The sequence below is a fragment of the Ornithorhynchus anatinus genome, chromosome 14, assembly GCF_004115215.2.
Source record: "Ornithorhynchus anatinus isolate Pmale09 chromosome 14, mOrnAna1.pri.v4, whole genome shotgun sequence".
Taxonomy (NCBI): Eukaryota; Metazoa; Chordata; class Mammalia; order Monotremata; family Ornithorhynchidae; genus Ornithorhynchus; species Ornithorhynchus anatinus.
The window spans coordinates 47649913-47662423 of record NC_041741.1 but is presented as its reverse complement, the minus strand read 5'-3'; the positions used below and the strand labels follow the sequence as shown (position 1 = coordinate 47662423).

Genomic DNA, 12511 nt, shown 5'->3' with positions numbered 1-12511 from the left:
GGAGAAGATACGGAGTTAATCAGTTGGGCCACGAGTCCCCGTCCCACGTGGGACTCCCGGTCCTAGCCAGTCCGCCCCCCCCCCCCCGCCCCGGCAAACTTCAGGTCACGGGTCGTCGGACAGAGCCCCCGATGCCTGGGAGGAGGGAAGCGGATCCCCGCGGGGGGCACCCCGTAGCCCCCCACGCCTCCCCGGCTTCGAGTGAGGGGGGTCGGAAGAGGTGGAAGCCCCCTCCGGGCCGTCAGCCCCTTGAGAGCGGGGAACGTTTCTGCTCATTCTTTTTGCACTCTCCAAGCGCTTAGTACAGTGCTCCGCACCCGGGAAGCGCTCGATAAATACCACTGATCGAAATAGAGAATGTGTGCAGATCGTGGCTGGGTGATCCCCTCCCTCTAGACGGTAAGCTCGCTGTGGGCAGGAAATGTATCTGCTGACGGTTACGGTACCCTCCCAAGCGCTTACTGCAGTGTTTTTCGCACAGTAAGCGTGCGGTAAATATGATCGAACGAATGCTTCTAAGAAGAGAACCCCCCTGAGGTGGTTTTTGTCCAGAGTGATGACGACTTTCCCCCCGCCTTTCTTTCGGAACTGCGGATGGATCTCCCCCCCCCTTGAGAGTCGGCCCTCGGCTTCGCCCGCCTCGGCCCCGGACGGCGTTGGCGTTGCCGCCCCTCGGCCGCCGGCCCTCGAGGCCCCCGGCAGACTCCGGCGTCTGAAACGGCCCGGCTCGGGAACCGCCGCTTTAGACGTTGGGCGGGCTGATCCCGGTTCTGGCCGGGGGGTCTCTCCCCAGCCCCCGACCTCTTCCCACCCCTGAACCCGGGCGGAGAGATGGGCCCGGGGAACCCCTTTCCCCCTCAAAGTCTTGTTGCAGGCAAATCTTCTCCGAGAGGCCTTCCCTTACTAAGCCTTCCTTTTCTCCCACTCCCTTCTACATCACCCTGACTCGCTCCCTTTTTCCCTTCCCAGCCCCACTGCATTTATGTCCCTATCTGTCATTTAATTATTTCTGTTCGTGGCTGTTTCTCCCTCTAGACTCATTATGGGCAGGGAGTGTGTTTATTATTATATAGTGCTCTCCCAACTGCTTAGTACAGTGCTCTGCACACAGTAAGCGCTCAATAAATACGATCGACCGACCCGGTTACACCCGGCCGACAGTGTGTGGGGAAGGGGGCGCGTCACCCTACGCTCCCCGGGGGTCGAACAGGGCTGACCCCCCACCCCGGCCCCCCGTCACCCTCGCGAATTCCTGGACCCTTTCCCCCGATGATCTCAAATGGGCGTTCGCTCCCGGCAACCTCCTCATATTTCTCTCTGGCTGGGTTTTCATTTTTACCCTCGCTGGGCTTGGCAACCTGCTTCCGACGTAAGGCGCTGCTAAACGGATCCCTGCGAGCCGTCGGGCGATTCTTGCCAGAGGCGATGGACTCAGGTGTATCCTAAGCCTCGGCGGCATCCGTCCTTGGCTCTCCCTAACGCCGCAGTGTGGCGCGCGGAGTCCCTCGCTTTGGGTTCGGACCGTTTTCCCCCCACCCCGTTGTCTTCAGGTGCTGGAGAAGACGATTTGAAACGCTTAAACAGCCGGTCGGTTGGCGTCGACGGTGCCCGTGCTTAGTACGGTGCTCGGCACATAGTATGCGCTTAGCAAATGTCGTAACAATAATGTTGCTATCTGTTAGGCGCTTACTATGTGCAGAGCACCGTTCTAAGCGCTGGGGGAGATACAGGGTCATCAGGTGGTCCCACGTGAGGCCCACAGTCTTCGTCCCCATTTTACAGACAGGGAAGCAGCGTGGCTCAGTGGAAAGAGCTCGGGCTTCGGAGTCAGAGGTCATGGGTTCGACTCCCGGCTCTGCCACTCGTCATCTGTGTGACTGTGGGCGAGTCACTTAACTTCTCTGTGCCTCAGTTACCTCATCTGTAAAATGGGGATTAACTGTGAGCCTCACGTGGGACGACCCGATGACCCTGTATCTCCCCCAGCGCTTAGAACGGTGCTCTGCCCATAGTAAGCGCTGAACAAATACCAACGTTATCATTATTATTATAAGGTAACTGAGGCCCAGAGAAGTGAAGTGACTTTCCCGCAGTCACAAAGCCGACAAGTGGCGGAGCCGGGATTCGAGCCCGTCATCAATGAGTATCATCTTCCAGGGGCCGCTCGTCCCTGCCGGCAGCCCGTCCTCAATGTAATTGGACCCTCCCCGCTCTGATCAGAGGTGGGGCTCGTTGGAGCTGGGGCCCGTTGGAGCTCCAGCTCCCGTTTTTCAAATATTTGAGGTGAAGGCATTCCGCCCGATGAGCTGCTCCATAATCTCATGTTAGCGGCTCCTCCGGATCTGGTCGGGTTGTCTTGAGGTCTCCCTCGGCCTAGAGAATGGAAAGAATGTTTTCCTGGGGTCATCTTACATACGGAGAAGCGGTGGAAAGAGCCCGGGCTTGGGAGTCCGAGGTCATGGGTTCGAATCCCGGCTCTGCCGCATGTCAGCTGTGTGAACTGCGGGCACAATCACTTCACTTCTCTGTGCCTCAGTGACCTCATCTGTTAAATGGGCATTAAGACTGTGAGCCTCACATGGGACAACCTGATGACCCCGCATCTCTCCCAGCGCTTAGAACGGTGCTCTGCACATAGTAAGCACTTAACAAATACCAGCATTATTGTTAGTACTATAGTGACCGCTAAACAGATATGTAGCTAGGAGCTACAGACCTGGGTGTCCGGCAGGAGCAGCCTCTCGGGGACCTGCTTTAACAAATGGCATTAAAAAAAAACAACCTCCGGCCACGGGAATATTAATACGTTCTACCGACGTGCCTTGCTCGACAGGGCGATTAAGAGGAGGACCGTGGGGTGGATTCAAGGGCTCCTTATCGGTGAAAGAAAAGGGGTCCTTAGGCCTTTCAGTCAGTCGGCCCGTGGTGTTTGGCGAGCGTTTGCTACGTGCAGAGCACTGCGCTAAGCGCCTGGGAGAGTACGGTAGAGTTGGTAGGCATGATCCCTGCCCTCCAGGCACTTAGAGTTCGGGGGGATTTACGACCTAGTGCCCGCGGGGGTAAGCGGAGAGGAGGTAGAGCCAGAGGCGGACTGTACTACTAGAATTCAGCTGAATTTGTTCCGATCCCTTCCCGATATTAACACTGTAGCCTTTCGAGAGATCAGGTCCTGTCTCGCTGACAAGAAGGCCCTCCCGCTAGGATGCTTTTCTTTTCTCTTCCTTCTGTCTGGCCTTCTCGCTCCTAGTCTAAACTCCCATTTGTCTCCCTCTCCTCCCCTCTCCGACCCTGTCATCAGTTTGCGTTATCGAGTACCCGGGGAACGTATATTAGCGGGGACGCACACAAGCCTTTATGCGCTCTGCTTCTTGGCTTCTCGCCTGCGTGTTTCTCTGCCGTCATTTTGTCTTCCGTCTTTATTTTTATTTTTTATTTATTTATTTTTTTAATTTTAATCTCGCGCGTCCCGGCTTCCCGGTTGTTCGGAGCCCAACTCTTTGTCATTCGCGGTCGAGCCCGGCCCCAGTACTACAGTAATTACATCCATATGTCCGCCGATAGATTCTGCGTCTTTCAGGTGCTCTATAGACGAAGTGATTATGAGGATAATGAAGTACTCTGGAGAGCGCTAACCATTAACGGTGGGGGAAAAAAAAAATCACTGAAATTCAAGTTTGTCATATGAACTTAAGATGATTTAAGTTAATTTCCCCCTCCTTTTCCCCTCATCATCATAAAAAGAATTTACTGAGAGCCGACTCTGGGCACAGCACTTCCCTTCCACCTCCCTTTTCCAATCTGCCTTTTGGTCTCGTCTTCTCTTAGAGAGCAGCGTGACGTCGTGGCTAGAGCCCGGGCCTGGGAGTCAGAAGGTCCTGGGTTCTAATCCCGTCTCCGTCACTCATCTGCTGTGTGGCCCTGGGCAAGTCACTTCATTTCTGTGCCCCGATTCCCTCATCTGTAAAATGGGGATGGAGGCAGCCCCACGTGGGCCAGGGACTGACTGTGTCCAACCTGCTTTGCTTCGATCCACCCGAGCGCTTAATACAGTGCCTGGCACATAGTAAGCGCTGAACAAATACCACGATTATCATTGTTATTATTACGCTTTCAATAATCTCTCGACCGGAGGAAACCGGAGGTTTTGAGACTGTGGTGATTAAAGTCTGGTTCTGGTGGGATGTGGTGTTTTAGAGAGGACACTAGAGAAGCAGCGCGGCTCAGTGGAAAGAGCCCGGGCTTAGGAGTCAGAGGTCACGGGTTCTAATCCCGGCTCTGCCACTTGTCAGCGGGGTGACTGTGGGCAAGTCACTTAACTTCTCTGTGCCTCAGTTACCTCATCTGTAAAATGGGGATTAACTGTGAGCCTCACGTGGGACGACCTGATGACCCTGTATCTCCCCCAACGTTTAGAACAGTGCTCTGCACATAGTAAGCGCTTAACAGATACCAACATTATAACCCCAGCTCCGCCACCTGTCAGCTGTGTGATCTTGGGCAAGTCACTTCTCTGTGTCTCAGTTACCTCATCTGTAAAATGGGGATTAAAAGTGTGAGCCCCCACATGGGACATCCTGATTATCCTGTGTCTTTCCCAGCGCCCAGAACAGTGCTTGGCACATAGTAAGAGCTTAACAAATACCGTCATTATTATTATGCCAGTAGATAGGACTGTTGCAGTGGTGGTTTTGGCCTTGTGGCCACCAGAGAGATTTAGAAAATCCAGTCAGAACCGAGAGAGGTAAATTTTTGGAAGGATCACAGCTCTGTGTTTACTGTCCTGGAGTCTTCTAGAAGAAATACCTGTTCCACCGGGCTAGGATGGGAATGATGCTGTGTTTTCTCTCTCTTTCTCGTTTCTTTGTGGTCTCAGCTCCCCTAATAACAACAACACTAATTGTGGTTTTTATTAAGCGCTTACCCTGTGTTGGGCAGCGTACTAAGCGCTGGGGCACACACAAGCTAATCAGGTTGGACCCACTCCACATCCTCTATAATAATAATTACGGTATTTGTTAAGCGCTTACTCTGTGCCAAGAAACAAGGAAATCAGGTTCACAGTCTTAATCCCCATTTTACAGATGAAGGAATTGAGGCACAGAGAAGTTAAATGACGTAAGTCACACGGCTGACAAGTGGCAGAGCCGGGATTGGGAGCCACGACCTCTGACTCTCAAGCCCGGGCTCTTTCCACTGAGCCACGCTGCTTCTCTCTGAGGGACTCACAGTAGTTATCCCCATTTTACAGACGAGGTAACGAAGGCCCAGGGAAGTGAAGAGACTTAGCCAGGGTCACACAGCGGGCACCTGTTGGACGCGAGATTAGAACCCGGGTTCTTCTGACTCCCGGGTCTGAGCTCCATCCACTAGGCCGGGCCTCCCCCGACACCTGCCCCGTTGTTAGCCACCTCGGACTACCTGCAGCACCCCTCCCCGTAACACTTAATACAGTGCCCTGCACCCAGGTCTCGCTCTCTAAGTACCATCGGTTGGTTGATTAGCCAGGCAAGGAAGCAGCTTTGGCACGCGAACCCCAAATTTTCCCCAGTAATTCTCGTGGAGACTCTTGCCCGAGATCTGGAGTGATCGTGAAATGTCTTCGTGTTGCCTTTGCCCTCCCAGGCTTAGTAGAGGCCGTCGGAGTTAGTTTTAGTCAAGAACTCTGAAAGGAGAAACGGGATTGGGTCGTCGCCCGGCAGCACGGTGCCACGTCTTCCTTCTGGGCACCGAGGCAACCACAAACCGAGATGCCCCTTCTCTTTGGAGGGAGCCCGAAGCGTGATCTCATACCAGAAGTCGCTAGGAATCTGAATCGCAAAGTAATCCGGGGCCTTAAAAGTCTTGATTTATGAGCTTGGGCTTGCACTTCCTAGCTTAGTCGTCCCTTGCGCTTTTTTTTTTCACATCCCCTCTGTAATTGAGTTATCGATCGCCTTTCTGTGTTAGAGACGGTGAATGAGAACTGAAACGTGGCCCAGCCAGCTTCTTCGTCTTCTCTCTTCTACTGACCCTACACTCTGACCCTAGCTAGTTTATGTACCTCAGTTTCCTCCTCTGTAAAATGGGGATTAAAAAATGTCTCTCCCTTTCATTCAGGCATATTTATCGGGGGCTTTACCGTGTGCAGAGCACTGTACTAAGTGCTTGGGAGAGTGCTATATAATAAACCAACACATTCCCTGTCCGCAACGAGCATACTCAGACCGTGAGTCCCAAGCGGGGCGGGGACTGAGTCCGACCTTCCTGTAATAATAATAACAGTGTTAAGCACTTCTGCCAAGCACTGTTCTAAGCACTGGGGTAGATATAGGGTAATCAGGTTGTCCCCCATGGGGCTCACAGTTTTAATCCCCATTTTACAGATGAGGCAACTCAGGCACAGAGAAGTTAAGTGGCTTGCCCTAGGTTACCCAGCACACAGGTGGCGGAGCCGGGATTAGAACCCGTGACCTCTGACTCCCAGTCCTGTTTTCCATCCACTACACCATGCTGCTTCTCACTACGCCATGCTGCTGCTTCTATCTACCCCCGTGCTGCACCATTTTTAGTTCGAGCAGCTATTAGTTAAAAGCAAACGTTCCCAGTTATTGCATTTTCCCTCTTGCTCATCTCCCTGCTCCTTATTCTGGCCCTTGAGCATTTTCCGCCGCCTCGGTCACCATTTTTCTTTGCTTTGGGCTCGGTAGCCACAGAGCTTCTCCTTCCTCCTGGCTTGGGCACCGAGCTCTGGGATCGTCCTCGCCTGCCAGAGGTCGATCTCTTCCATTCATTCATTCATTCAGTAGTATTTATTGAGCGCTTACTATGTGCAGAGCACTGTACTAAGCGCTTGGGATGAACAAGTCGGCAACAGATAGAGACGGTCCCTGCCGTTTGACGGGCTTACTGTCTAATCGGGGGAGACGGGCAGACGAGAACAGTGGCAACAAATAGAGTCAAGGGGAAGAACATCTCATAAAAACAATGGCAACTAAATAGAATCAGGGTGATGTACATCTCATTAAACAAAATAAACCTTTTCGCTCCAGACCAGGCTACCTCCTCTCGGCCTCGTTGGCTCCGTCAGTCGTATGTATTGAGCGCTTACTGTTGCAGACCGCTGTACTGAGCACTTGCCGAGAGCCCAATATTACACTAGGTACAGTGCCTGGCGGCACGTAGCAAGCCCTTAGTAAATAGCACAACTCTTATTATTAGACAAAAAGGACATTTATGGAGAGGGCCGTTATATAAGCCAAAAGTCCTCACTGCTGGAAAGACTGAGGCCAAGCTGGGAGGAACAGCGGAGCTAGCAGACTTCAGCTCTTTGCCAGAGGACACCTTCTAGATGTCATTATCGTGAAAGGTAGGGAGACTTCTAGGCGAGCATCTGTTTTTTGAGTTATGGCCCTACGTTTGGGAAATAAAATTGTCAACACCCATCTTCCAACAGAAAGGAGAAATGTGAGAGAGAAAATATATCTAATGTCGATTTCTTCCCCCCCTCCCCTCACGGTGGAAACTTAGACCTCAAACCTTTTCTCCACACGATCCGTAGTTTGGCTGAATTTTGAAAGATCTTCCAAGAAAAGAGAGCACACTTTGGAAATGTGAGCTTTTTAAAACCTGACACTTCACCTCTACCATCTGAATTGTACAGAACTCTAGGCCCTACAGAGTTTGGATCTGATTCCCGTCCTCCACGCTTGTGTTTTAAAATAGGATCTGAGAGAGATGGGGAAGGAGGATTTAGAAAGGGAAGAGTATTAGGTGGGGGAGTGATTTCAGGCATAGAGTGATTCCCCGTGACATAACGTAAGCAACACCATCGATCGTTCAGTCGATGGATGGTATTTATAGGGTGCTGACTGTCTGCAGGACACTGTGCTGAGCGGTTGGGAGAGTCCGGTGCAGCAGGATTGGCTGACGTGTAAAGTAGAGTTTACAGTCTAGAGGGGAAGGCAACATTTTTAAAGCACTCAGTCCTAGTCAGCAGGGGCAGCTCCAGACAGGGATAGTTTAAGAGGAGCAGCGTGGCTCAGTGGAAAGAGCGCGGGCTTAGGAGTCCGAGGTCATGGGTTCTAATCGCGGCTCCGCCACCTGTCAGCTGTGTGACTTTGGGCAAGTCACTTCACTCCTCGGTGCCTGTTACCTCATCTGTAAAATGGGGATTACGACCGTGAGCCTCACGTGGGACAACCTGATTACCCCGTATCTACCCCAGCGCTTAGAGCAGTGCTCGGCACCTAGCAAGCGCTTAACAAATGCCAACATTATTATTATTATTATTATTATTTAAGAACAGTTGGGGCTGTGATTTAGACCAAGGGAATAGGGCTCAAGTGAGGCTTGAAGCTCAAACCCACGTAGAAGTCCAAGGTCGAATGAGAGCCCTGAAGGAAGTACCCCAAGAACCAATGAAAGTCCTGAAGGTAAAGCCCCAAAAGACATTTCTCTGGGGGTTCGGAAGGACGAGAAGAAAGAGGTCCTGCCATTTCACTACCAAGAGGTTGTTTCAGCCTAAAAAGGGGACCATCTCTTCAGGGACGCTCAAATCACTAGACTGGAAGCTCCTTGTGGGCAGGAAGAGGCCAACTCTCATCTCCCTGATCCTTATTCTGGCCCTTCAGAGTTTTCTACCGCCTTGGTCGGTCACCATTTTTCCTTGCTTTGGACTCGGTAATAATAATAATAATGTTGGTATTTGTTAAGTGCTTACTATGTGCAGAGCACTGTTCTAAGTGCTGGGGTAGATACAGGGTAATCAGGTTGTCCCAAGTGAGGCTCACAGTCTTCATCCCCATTTTCCAGATGAGGGAACTGAGGCCCAGAGAAGTGAAGTGACTTGCCCACAGTCACACGGCTGACAAGCGGCAGAGCCGGGATTCAAACCCATGACCTCTGACTCCCAAGCCCGGGCTCTTTCTATTGAGCCACGCTGCTTCTATGTAGCCACAGAGCTTCTCCTTCCTCTTGGCTTGGGCACCGAGCTCTGGGATCTTGCCCGTCCTCGCCTGCCATCTCTTCTGTTCACCTCTTAGCTGCGGACCAGGCTACCTCCCCTCGGCCTCGTTGGCTCCTTGTCAGGTCAGTCTACCAACTCTGTTATACCATCCTCTTCCAGGTGCTTAGCACAGCGCTCCGCACACAGTAAACGCTCAACAAATACCACTGATGGAGATGGAACCGTGAAACTGTTCTTTAATGCTGCTTCAGTTTTCTCCGATCCCAGATATGAATCTCCCGAATTAGGTAGGTGGGAGAAAAATGCTGACCGGGCCCCAAAAGTACTATCAATCAATCAGTTGTATTTTTTGAGCACTTACTGTGTGCAGAGCACTATACTAAGCGCTTAGGAGAGTATAGAATAAGAGTTGGTTAACATGTCCCTTGCCCACAATGAGCTTACGGTCTAGAGGTGGAGAAGTTCATGTGGGAGGGAATGGACTGAGCCCAGGGGAGAGCTAGTCATTTAGTCATATTTATTGAGCGTTACTATGTGCAAAGCACTGTACTAAGCACCTGGGAGAGTGCCACTTGTCAGCTGTGTGACTGTGGGAAAGTCACTTCACTTCTCTGTGCCTCAGTTCCCTCATCTGTAAAATGGGGATCAAGCGGTTTCACCTCTACAATATCGCCAAGATCCGCCCTCTCCTCTCCACCCAAACGGCTACCGTACCGCTACGGGCTCTCGTTATATCCCGGCTAGACTACCGTGTCGGCCTTCTCTCCGACCTCCCTTCCTCCTCTCTCGCCCCGCTCCGGTCTATTCTTCACTCCGCCGCCCGGCTCGTCTTCCCGCAGAAACGATCTGGGCCTGTCGCTCCCCTTCTTAAACAACTCCAGTGGTTGCCTATCGACCTCCGCTCCGAATAAAAACTCCTCACTCTAGGCTTCGAGGCTCTCCGTCACCTCGCCCCTTCCTACCTCTCCTCCCTTCTCTCTTTCTACCGCCCACCCCGCCCGCTCCGCTCCTCCGCCGCCCGCCTCCTCGCCGTCCCCCGGTCTCGCCCGTCCCGCCGTCGACCCCCGGGCCGCGTCCTCCCGCGGTCCCGGAACGCCCTCCCTCCTCGCCTCCGCCAAACTGATTCTCTTCCCCTCTTCGAAACCCTACTTAAAACTCACCTCCTCCGAGAGGCCTTCCCAGACTGAGCTCCTCTTCTCCCTCTACTCCCTCTACCACCCCCCCTCCACCTCTCCGCAGCTTAACCCTCTTTTCCCCCCATCTCCCTCTGTTCCTCCCCCTCTCCCTTCCCATCCCCTCGGCACTGTACTCGTCCGCTCAACTGTATATATTTTCTTTACCCTATTTATTTTGTTAATGAAATGTACATCGCCTCGATTCTATTTAGTCGCCGTCGGTTTTTACGAGATGTTCTTCCCCTCGACTCTATCTATCGCCATCGTTCTCGTCCGTCCGTCTCCCCCGATCGGACCGTGAGCCCGTCGGACGGCGGGGACCGTCTCTATCTGTTGCCGACTTGTTCATTCCAAGCGCTTAGTACAGTGCTCTGCACATAGTAAGCGCTCAATAAATACTATTGAATGAATGACTGTGAGCCCCATGTGGGACAACCTGATTATCCTGTATCTCCCCCAGCACTTGGAACAGTGTTGTGCACATAGTAAGCTCTGAACAAGTACCAACATTATTATTATTATTACAGTATATCAATAAACGGACACATTCCCTGCCCACAGCAAGCTCGCAGACCAAAGGGGGAGGTAGGGATGAGTGCAGTGCTCTGCACACAGTAAGCGCTCAATAAATATGATTGAATGAATATAAACAGTTAAGAGCTAGTCCATTCTGCCAGAGCATGGTTTTTCCATATAACTCTGAGGAATTGGGGGCACAGCCTTCCCCCAGTAAAGAGAAGCAGCGTGGCTCAGTGGAAAAAGCCCGGGCTTGGGAATCAGAGGCCGTGGGTTCTAATCCCGGCTCCGCCACTTGTCAGCTGTGTGATTTTGGGCAAGTCACTTCACTTCTCTGGGCCTCAGTTCCCTCATCTGGAAAATGGGGACGAAGACCGGGAGCCTCACGGGACAACCTGATTATCCTGAAGCAGCGTGGCTTAGTGGAAAGAGCACGGGCTTGGGAGTCAGAGGTCGTGAGTTCGAATCCCAGCTCTGCCACTTGTCAGCTGTGTGACTGTGGGCAAGTCACTTAACTTCTCTGTGCCTCAGTTACCTCACCTGTAAAATGGGGATTAACTGTGAGCCTCACGTGGGACAACCTGCTTACCTTGTATCTCCCCAGTGCTTAGAACAGTGCTCGGCACATAGTAAGCGCTTAACAAATACCAACATTATTATCTCCCCCAGCGCTTAGAACAGTGCTCGGCACAAAGTAAGCGCTTAAATACCAACATAATTGCAGAGCGGTGGCCCAAGAAGGGGTTTTGTGCAGGCCTTGGGGTGGATCAAGGCACGAGGACTTGGGGGAACCCAGCCGCCCCCCGCGTTCTAGTGACCCTCAACTTAGACCCAAGCCAACCGTCAGGGTCCGCGGCAGAAGTTTTGCTGGTGGCAAAATCGGACTCCATCCCGGCCCTCCTGTCCTTTCAGCTGATCGGTGTGGGGAGGAAAGCAGACAGCGTGTGTGTTGTCTGTATGAAACAATGCAGCGCAGTAATGCCTATAAGTGCGTGACACTTTTGGGGGGTTTTTCCTTCGTTTTTTTCCCCCTTCAACCCATTATCACCTCATTAAGTAACCCGAATTAAAGCTTTCCTCAGTTTGCTGGCAGGGTATGGCAGAGGTGGCTTTATGAGGTGATAATCTATGCAAGTCTACCCTTGGCTGTCAAAAGGCCTGTGGTTTTTCTGCCCCCTTTATTAGCCCGGGCTGATTTTTCTGGAGTAGGCCTCCCTCCAGGATCTGGCCCCTTCCTGTGGTCAGTGGGGCTCCGTCTTTCTTTTCCATTCATTCGGTCAATCCGTCGTATTTATTGAAGGCTTTCTCCAAGCAGAGCGCCGTCTGAGTGCTTGGGAGAGTACATTATAACAACAGACACGTTCCCTGCCCGCAGCGAGCTTCAAGTCTAGAGGAGGAGACCAACATTAATAGAAACAAATAAATGACAGATATGGACATAAATGCCGGGGGTTAAGTGGGGAGGGGATGAATAAAGGGAGCAAGTCAGGACGATGCGGAAGAGAATGGGGAAAGAGGAAAGGAAGGCTTAGGGATGCCCCAAAGCCTGGGTTTTACTAGCTGTGATGTAAAGACGTGCCCGGTTGACATCGATGGGGAAATCGATCAATGGTATTGAACACTCACCGTGTGCGGAGCACTGTACTAAACGAGTGGGAGAGTACGATACGCTTCCCAACTCCTTCCCCCTTGCTTGCACCACCCTCCCCTTTCAGCTCCACGAGACCCCGGATCTACCGGTAATAATAATAATTGTGGTATTTGTTAAGCGTTTACTATGTGCCGGGCACCGTACTAAGCCCTGGGGTAGATAGAGAAGCAGCGTGGCTCAGTGGAAAGAACCCGGGTTTAGGAGTCACAGGTCGTGGGTTATAAT

At 52.2% G+C, this 12511-nt stretch overlaps 1 protein-coding gene across 2 annotated transcripts in view; it reads left to right on the top strand.

Moving 5' to 3' along the window:
• TCF20 (transcription factor 20) overlaps positions 1–12511 on the top strand; it is a 203313-nt gene that overhangs the window by 154883 nt on the left and 35919 nt on the right. The window lies entirely within an intron of this gene.